General features: G+C 38.5%; 1 protein-coding gene across 1 annotated transcript in view; it reads right to left on the bottom strand.

Annotated features, from left to right (window-relative positions):
- The window catches only part of Col11a1 (collagen type XI alpha 1 chain), a 229,240-nt gene that overhangs the window by 217,614 nt on the left and 1,712 nt on the right, over positions 1–9,914 (bottom strand). The window lies entirely within an intron of this gene.

Below are 9,914 nucleotides of genomic sequence, written 5' to 3'. Positions count from 1 at the left end.
TTTAAGTTAAATATATCACTACATTTTTTACCTGGCAAATATCAGATTAGTAGGAGGAGGAAAAGTATATCATGTTATTACAGAATAGGTGGGACAGCTGCTCCATAATCTTAAATTGCAATATTGAATTAAAAAGTCAGGAGGGGGGCCGGGGAGATGGCTCAGGGGAATAAGCACTTCCCTGGCAAGCGCAAGGGTCTGAGTTCAATCCCTGGTTCCACCAAAAAAAAAAAAAGTCAGGAGGCCTCCAATAAGTAAAATGATAGCTGGGTAAAATCTGGAAAGTCATACGAGGCTCCTCTTCACTGGTATATTTGCAGAATAGGATTCTAAGCAAAAGGAACAAGTGCAAAAGAAGCTGTGACAAGTGTTGGCACAAATTCTGGAGGAAATACTAATGTACCCACAAAGGAGCAAGGCTGGAGGAGATGAGGTCAGAAAAGAGGTCAGCATTTAGAAGCTGCCTGCACAAGATTTGTGAGATCTCTGTGGGGATTGGATTTTAATGAGAGATGGAAAAATCATTCAAACATTAAAGGGATAAAGATGATATCAAACAACATTTTTAGTGGCATGTTTTCCAAAAAGTTTTAGAACCACAGTAAATTTGAAAGAAAAGAACAGAAATTTCCCTTTCAACTTATTTTTCTGACCACTGTGGCTGGCATGTTAAGAAACATCAGTGGGGCAATAGAGCATAATTACAGAGCAGTTGGGAAGCGCTTGCAATCCTTCAGGTGTGAAATGTTGCCTTCTTGGACTGAGACATGAAGTACCAAGTCAGACTCTGAATCTGTTATGAAGCTTGAGCAGACTGGGCTTGTTGAGGGAAGAGAGATGAACTTCCCAGATATGAGGAAAGGAGACAAAGCTCTGCCCCAAGGGTCTGGCTTGAAGATCACGACAGACTGAGAACTGCGAGAGAAAGAGCCTTCAGCGGGCGGCATGGCAGCTGCTTGAAAACTGCAAGGACTGCAATGGCAGGAGGGAGTGAGCAGCCAGCCACGCATCCAAGTCCACTGCTGAGGAGCAAGACTGAGCTAGAGGTAAAGCTCTAAATACCCATGCTATTCGGACCTGAAATTAATTACATGGTTATTTTAAAACTATGTCGATATAACTTTCCTTGAAGGAACTCTTTATTACTTAATTAAAATAAAACAAAGTAAACATTTATCTTCTCAAAATAGGGATTAGATACAGTCCAGTGCAGGTCTTGCTGGTCTTCAAAACTTGAAACAACCAAAGTGCAGTTATAGTCTACAACATGATATGATTTCAACAATTACAAGACAACCACATAAGGCTTAGAAATGTCAAACTATGTCTTTAAACCGATTCTTACAAATATGCAGACATGTAAGTCTTATATACTCAGATAACCAACAAAAGTATTCACATACATATTTGTCAGCTGCATAACGTGTAATTTCAGCGTATTACTGCTGTCACCTCCCTGTGACTCTGTAGTAGGCTGGATGGTTGAGGAAAAGGCATCACTTGGGGACCACCACCTACGTGCAAACACCAAGCATTCACTGAGCTGCCAGCTTCACAGCTTTCCTTATAGTTAACACAGGACTCGCTGCTGCACAAACACATAACCATGGCATGCTGTGTGTCCCTGTGCACGCCCACCACTGTGCCACAATTATACCTCCATTCTGTCCTCCCTGCTCACACTGTGTCTTTCCAAGTCCCTTTTTGACATCCTTTGAAGTATCATTTGCTCTTAGTTTTTCATGTGACTGCCTGACATGTCTGTGCTCAATTATTGTTTCTCAGGAACGCCTTCTTAGGCTTTACTGAGTTTCTATGTTTGCATTCCCTACAGCCATGCCCGTCTCTTTCAAAGCATCTAGCACTGCTGCAGCTTCATGTCTTCTGGGTGACCATTTGAGTGATCACTGTATACTCATTCTGTGAAACAGGACTCCTGCTAAAAGCTTAATCTGAACCTATGTGAAGTCCCTAACAAGCACTTGTTGGATATATGATTGAATAAATAAACTCAGTATCTAGTATAAACACAACACAGCCTTTTAATACACATTTGTTGAATGAACAAATTGAGTGGATTAGTTTCCAAAGTCACTCTCATAACACACATAATCTATGAGAACAAAAGCTGACATCGTCTTTGTAGTTGAAGGACCCAATACATTTGCTATTGAAGAAAAGACAAATATGATGGAAAAAAGCAAAAACCAGGTTAAAGTCAATCATTGAAAAGCACTGCACTGACTTACAAATGGCCAAGGTTATCTTTTATGTAAAAGTTAAAATTATATTTCCAGTATAATCATCTGACCTTAACATTGAGGATAGCAATACTCATTAATTTTAAATGTTTTATATGCTCCAGAGTGTATAGTTAAAGGAAGGTTCTTTCTATACTGCAAACAACTGTTCTGCTCAATTCAGTTCTTGCTGAGCTACTGTTGTCTCATAAGACTGTGTTAACTGAATGGTCTGCACATAGAAATAATTACCACCCATTCGACTTGCAGTGCTTTGTTATACAAGCGAGGCACATCTGTATCTGTATCTATTTATTTCCTGTTTCATAAGGTTTATAAATTCTAGACTATGCATCAAAATTATCTGTGGAATTTTTGAAAGTACCTCTTCTTGGCTGCTATTCCAAATCTACCCAATCCAAATCTCCAGGGTTGGAACTGGAAATAATTATGGCAATAAATCAAAAAAGTTACCTCACCCTCTTTGATCCTTTCATTATTCATTCAACAATATTATATTGGCCATCAGGTATACCCTAGATATGGCCCTAAATGTATAATTCTCCAACTGCCGTATAATAACTATAATTATAAATGGCATGTAATACAAAGAGTCACTTCACTATAATAATCATATAGAGGTGGACCATGATTTGTAGTACTTAATAAAGAAGATGAGACAATCCTCAGTGCGTAAAGCCATGTAGAAGACCTATCTCACGCTTCTGCCGTATTGTGACAGATACTCTTGATAAGTATTGAGTCTGGAGTGAATACAGTGTGCTCTAGGATGCATGAAGAGTCGTACCTGAGGAGAGGGACTATTGTAGAACAGAGTATCTAAATTCTTAAAAATCCACTGGACAAGAAAATGAGAAATTCCTCAGTGTGGAGACCATAGCTAGCTTGGAGGCAACCAGAGCCGGATGTTTTCAGGAAATCAAAATAACTGCACAAATAAGTTTAACGTGCTTCTGAAAACAATGGCTGAAATTCATGTGCATCGCTTCGTCATCACATCCAGGTTTTTAATTGAGCTATTAGAGTCAGTCCTTAGAACTGTAAGTAGCAGCCTCGTTCCACTCAACAGAGATTATTCAGATACCCATCACCTGATTCAGCTCTGGGCACTGGACACCCTACACAGAACAGATGAAGACTCTCATCTTAGTGCTACTGTTGTAATTGAAAAATTCTATGGAGAGGAACAAGGTATACAAACTGTCTCCTAAAACAATTCTAAAACTACTACAGCATTACACATTGGAAATTTTAAACTTGTTTTCAAGAAGGTACTACATAATAACTGTATAGTATGGAATCCAAAGAATCATTTTGTTCTAATAATCATATATTGATGGGCCATTATTTGTAGTAGCTATTAAGGAAAATTGGACAATTCATTCTCGGTGCATAAAACCAATGAAAAGTTCAAAAATTAATAGGCAATAGGAATATTTTCAATTAGCTTCTTATAGATTGGTTTGGATAAAATCTCCTTTCTGCTCACCAGTAAGTAAATGAAGTGATGATTTATGCCACTATTAAAATAGAATTATAACTTCATATCTCAAATCAGTCAGTAGCTACAAATACCCAGAGGATAAGTGGAAAGAATATGAAAACTGTCCTCCAGTTGGGGAAAAATAAATAAACTGCAGCCTACTTATTTTTAGAAACTAAGTTTTAAAAAAAAAGTCCTCAAATTTCATTTCACACCACTCTTAAGTTAATCATTTTAATAATTCCAGTTCGTTGGGTAAATGGTTGACTCAAACTATGACTATATCAAATTCTACATAAAACTAGATGTTATCACCCACTCAATAACTCCTAGTGTAAAACATGTAAATGACTTTTAATATAACGACCATATTTCTTGCCAGCCATGTGTATTTCAGTTACATTTTCCTAGTTTATTATATTTTGAAAGCAATTCTTGGATCAAAGTATGACACTTCCATACTGAAGGTCATAGGCATACACGGAATCATCACAATCTGCCAAGACAGAGTCGACCTGATGTTCTCTGCAGTAGATTCTGATTCTGATTAGAACAAGCAACAACCTTGTCAGTGTCTTTCACTCAGTAAAACCAGGTCAGCCTGACTGGAAGCCTTGAAAGTCAGCACATACATGTCTTACTTCTTCTCAGCTTGGTCAAGGGAACCAAGGTAACACCGGAGGGCTTCCAGCAACTCCTTTCAAACCCTCCAACTCCTATCAGGTTTCGGTGTGCTCATGAAAAGGTAGGGATGACACAGCCTCCTCCATTAAAGTTAAGTGTAGGCTTGAAGAGCTACCTGAATTCTAACCTCGGGATTTACTGTGGCTTTTCGATATTTTTCCTTGGGAGAAATAAAATAGCTAACAACTGGCAATACATGCAAGGTGGTGCAGAGGTGTGATTTGTGCATTTTCAGCAGCAGGGTGCTGTAATTTTAAGACAAGGGCACTATGTAGAGACACTAGAATACTAAAAATAAAAAGGTAAACATGGACAAAAAGGTCTAAAGCAAGGGTCCCAGATCCAGTCTACGTTTGAATCCTGAATCTACCTGAATCTGTCTTGTTACTTTCGACAAGATAATTAATTTCTCTATTTTAAAATTTCCTCATAAATAAAACAGGTGTCTTAATGTCAGCTCACTTCTAATATAACTATAAGACTGAAATGAGATTCTATACGAAAGTGTTTACAGCAGAACTTGGTACACAGTGAGCATACATTTAGTGTTAGACCTCCCAAGTATATCTGCCTGGAGATACACAGAAAAGTTTCTGAGAGCTAATGATAGCTGACTTAAATCCTGAGTTATAAATAGGAGAAAGTGTGTTAGCTGGGTCAGAAGGGAAAAATATTCCAGGGAGAATCCCAAGATAGGTAAGCTATGTGGCTGATGTGCAGAGCAAACAGGGATGGAACTGGAGAAATGAAGAAAGCTGGTCCTCCACAGGGTCTGCTCTGCATCAGGCTAAGGCACTCAGACAGTGAATTATCCTCAAACTAGTTATGTATTATGAGGACGCGCCAGCAACTGGGATGGAAAACGGCCAGCCAGAAGTGCTCTGTGCTCCACGCGCAGGGCCTAGCCTAAGGACAAGCAAGTGCACCACACTGACAAATGCCTCATGCTCTGCTTCTTCAGCAGAGCTACCTGAGAGCACCAACTATGCCAATGCGCCGGAACTCCTTCCAGCCTTGTCAAGGACTGCAACACCTGCTCTTTCTGGCAGGCATCCTTTCAGGAAGTGGTAACTGAAAGTCTGAGTGAGGAAGGAAAGCCAACTAGCCCACATCACACAGTCTAAGGCTCATTCCTTTAAGCCCGGATGTCAGTTTACCAGTCAAACAGAGGAAGGAAGCTTCCACTGATACTCTAAGAGCTCAAGTTCTATGAATAGGGACCTTCATTTGCCTGTATAGTCCCAGGCCATTCAAGAGCAATTAAATTTGGCTAAAATAAGAAAGAAATGCTTTTTAAGAAAAAAAGAAGGTTTGAGAGGATTGCAAAAGTTGATTGTGCTAAAGCACTTTTACACAGGTTTGTTTAGGTTCTCAATTGTCAAGTTGTATTTAAGCTGGTCTCTTACTCTGAAATATGATAACCTTTCTTTTCTCTGAGTTCTTTCTCCTAAATTAATAGCACTGTCTCTAATTCCATGCGCAGCAAGCAAAGAGTTTATTTTACCAGATAACAGTAGGTCTGGTGATCAGCCAATGTCTAAAGAACCACTAGCCAAGTCAGTAGTAGGCCAAAGACTGCAACTGATAAATAGATATTACTCATTAAATCACTTTAAAATTCTCTTTCATCTTCGGTACGAGCTAGTATTATTCATGTTGTCCTAACACACTGAAAGTAGAAAAAAACACTTAGCTATAAAGTAACATTCTATTAGGGGTTTGAAAGAAGAAAAAAAAAAGGAATGTTTTAGATGTATTCCAAAATAGAAGATAGTTTAAAATGGAAAAAAAAAATTCTAAGAGTTGAATTAAATTGGAAGAAAAATTAGAAGAAGAAAGTCCAGATTTAGGTAGGACATCAGAGGATGCTGAAGGCTACACTAAAACTGCATATAAAGTGGACTCTTAAATGAGAGGCTTTAGGAAACACAGTGACTTTTCATAACATCTGTGTATACTTTTCTTTCTTCTCTGCTGGAGCACAAAACTTCAGTAGCTAAAGAAAAGCCCCGGTCTCCTCTCACCACTCCCAGCTCAGGTCGTGTTCCCAGGGCAGAGTGAGGGAGTGGAGAAGTACCAGCCGAAATGCAAGGCAGCACACAGGCCCCAAGCAGCGAGCAGCGAGCAGCGGCCCTGAAGCCCTGATGATTACATCCACTGTCCTTAACTTCTCCACAGGTGGGGAGGTAAGAGAAGCACCTTTCACCTCCAACAAGATTTTGGCTTATAAATATTTAAACATAAGCATTAAACACTACGTAAAATTCCATGTATGTCTATATAAATTATTATTCACAATTATGAAAATTCTTATTTCTGTAAAATTGTCTTCCAGACCACAAGAAAATTTTATTGCTTTTCCCTTAAAGATGGAATGACTCCTAATTTGGAAATTATACTAGTTCTCAAAGATGGGATTTCTAGAAATATTGATGTATAAAATAGAATTCTTTCTTTACTTCATAAATAAAATCTGCCAGAGCTGTCAACAACATAACGTAGTATCAGGTGGCTCATATACAGTCAGTGCTTCTCACAAATGAACTGGCCCTTCTTCCGACGGAAGAGCTATTTTGTAGTTTTATAAGATTTAACAATCGGAGTCATTTTAGAATTTGTACTACTTGGTTCCTCCCTTTCTATATTCCTCAAGCTGACACTTACTGTATGTGGAAAAGGACTGTCAGCACATCCACGTGCATCAGGGCTTCTGACTCACGAGGAACAGCCAATAGTGCCCAGATCATAAACCAAAGCTAACATGCAAAGATGAGGGACTTGGCACTATTTGCCTCACTCAAATAACATAAAAACATACAAATAATATATAAATATCTAAACCGAAAAACTTCATAAGAATTTGACATTATATGTATATTTTTTTCTTTTAAAATTCAAAATTGGACCTATTCCTTCATTGGCAACTTTACAGCTGATAAAAAAAATCTATGTGCATGTTCTTCATCTTAAAACAAATGTTTACAAAAAATAATTTAGAGAATTTTATCTTTTCTACTCTTGTGGATAATCCTACTTTATACACAGTATATTTGCAATATATCTATAAGGAAATAAAAATTCTTTCTCTTAAGTTAGGAAATGCAGGAATTTTGAATACATTCAGTAACTATTTTACACGTGATTTTCTTTCCATCACATGTCTTCCCTTAGCCATCTCCCTAATCTGCACTCCAGCACCTATGCCTCAGATAAAACGCTGTCATTTTGTCCAGTCTTAGGCTTGGATTACTTAGGGGCATTTCTTATCATTATACCAGATCTTCACTCTACTCACTCAAAAAAACTCTATGAGAATTTTTTTATGTTTTAATGAGAAAAAAGTATTCAACTAACAATTCTCGGTGCCTTAGTTTCCTGCTTAGCAAAGTGAGATAGAACTGATTAGCCATTACTCTGAATCCTGGCTCTAGCATTCTGAAGAAAGGAGTGTCATGAGAATACCTTACTTCCACTGAAAAATGTAGCTTTGTATTATGAGGACATTCTCAACCAAGCTTGAACTTAATTGTTATCACTTAATAGACAGTGATAAATAAACCAGTTTTGATAAATTAATCAGAGTGAAATTTATCTCAGAAATCAAAAAATTTAGTACAGACTACTAATTTTTTAATTTGATAGGAGTTGAACCAAAAAAGAAGTGGTATTTTCCTTGTATTCTATGAATAATTTAAATTGAGCAATAATGAGATCCTTATATTTTTATCAGAAAGAAAAAATAATATTCAAAAAATTAAATTGTAAGCAAGGCAATCACGTTTCTCATTGTATTTTTTCAAAATTTAAAACTACAGCTACCTCTAAAAGAGTAATTTTTATAAAGTTTCTCATTGAAATTTTAATTATGAAGCAAACTGACACTTTAAGATATTAATAAATTTAATTCCAGCTAATAAGACAACTAGGTGAAAGTGTCTGTTATTTATTGAACATATGAATGTCACCTGAAACGAGACCATCTTGGAATTTCTCTTATGCTACCTCTTATACTTCACTGACTATTACAGTTTTGGTCAAATTTGAATTTTAAAAAGTGAAGCTACAATACCAAAAATCCCAAGAGACACTGCATTTGTTACCAGAAGCACATCTGATTTTTAGTTGATTTCTAATTAAACAACCAAAGGACAAATCTGATCTCTTTGCACACATTCTGGAAGCCAGTACCATTTCACCTGCTGATCCCGGGGCACTCAAAGTAACGCCTCTTCAGGTTTAACTACCAGTTACTGACAAGTTCTGAAAACTCTTCCTAAAATTCATCAACATTCTGCAAGACAAAGTGTTGGTTTAACTGCCAAAGGCCAATACTGTTTTAAATAGGAAAAAATTCAGTTAGACATTAAGTTTCTTACTATTCAACTATAGCTAGGTCTTAAAGTACTACTTAAAACTCTTACAGAAAAGCCATGTATCTTGACACTACCATAGTGCAATCACTAATTCTAAGGAACTGCAGGTATACTCATAGAAATCATGGACTAATACACCACACACCATGTACACACACACAGACACACACAATACTCCATAAAGTACCAAGTTAAAATTATATGGTATTTATTAAAATACTATCTAGCCTTTTATACTAAATCACAGTACATATTAAAATTTTCTAATATTTACATTAATGATTCCCAAATTAGTTTTATTTTCAAGGTAAAATAACTGCATGTGAAATCACTTCATCTATTCTCATCCAAGAAGCTCCGTGTAACTTTACTGCGAATGTAAAACATCATCACGCCTAGGCTCTGTACATAATATGTGTCTACCATTCGACCTGGTACCCAGTCGCTTGTTTCAAAGTGTATCGGGTAGGCAGTTAAAAAGAAAATTATGCAATGAAGTGTAGAAATTTGATTTTTGATACTCAGCTTTAGTGGAAGATACAATGAAGAAAAGAAACAAACACCTTCGGCTAAATACACCATTCAGTGAATGTACAGCAAGGTGTCCCTTGAATCTATACCGTACGCTTCCACTGAGGATTAATCTGTTTTCAATAAAAAGCTGCCGCGCACCGCTCGCGTCCGGCCTGCGAGCGTGCTCGCCCAGGGCTAGCGCGCGCACCTTCCTCTCCACGCCCCACCGTCCCTCCGCTCCCGGCCCAGACGCGCGCATTCCAGGCCGCACTGGCGACCAGCAGAGGGCAGCCCGCGGGCAGCGCTGCCAGGCCCGCGGCAGGCAGGTACCAAGAAAGGGCAAACTTTTGGATGTTTTACTTTCCAAGACTCTCATCCTTGGAAATGTAGAAAAGGGTGTGTCCGCGTAATTAACACAACTCATTTCAGAGTACTGTGCCACCCAAGAAACGTCAACGCCCCCGGGAAAGCTCCAGGATGCCCCTGCTTGCCGAGGCGACCCCCGAGGGCCCGAAACCCGCGGCGGGGCTCGGCCGGGAGCGCGGTCCGTGCGCACCCACTGGTCGGCCGCCCCCGGCCGCAGGGCAGCGCGGCGCCTAA

Source organism: Octodon degus, unplaced genomic scaffold (assembly GCF_000260255.1).
Source record: "Octodon degus isolate 3935 unplaced genomic scaffold, OctDeg1.0 scaffold00084, whole genome shotgun sequence".
NCBI lineage: Eukaryota > Metazoa > Chordata > Mammalia > Rodentia > Octodontidae > Octodon > Octodon degus.
Note: the sequence above shows the minus strand (reverse complement) of the source record. Positions and strands in the feature narration are given on the sequence as shown.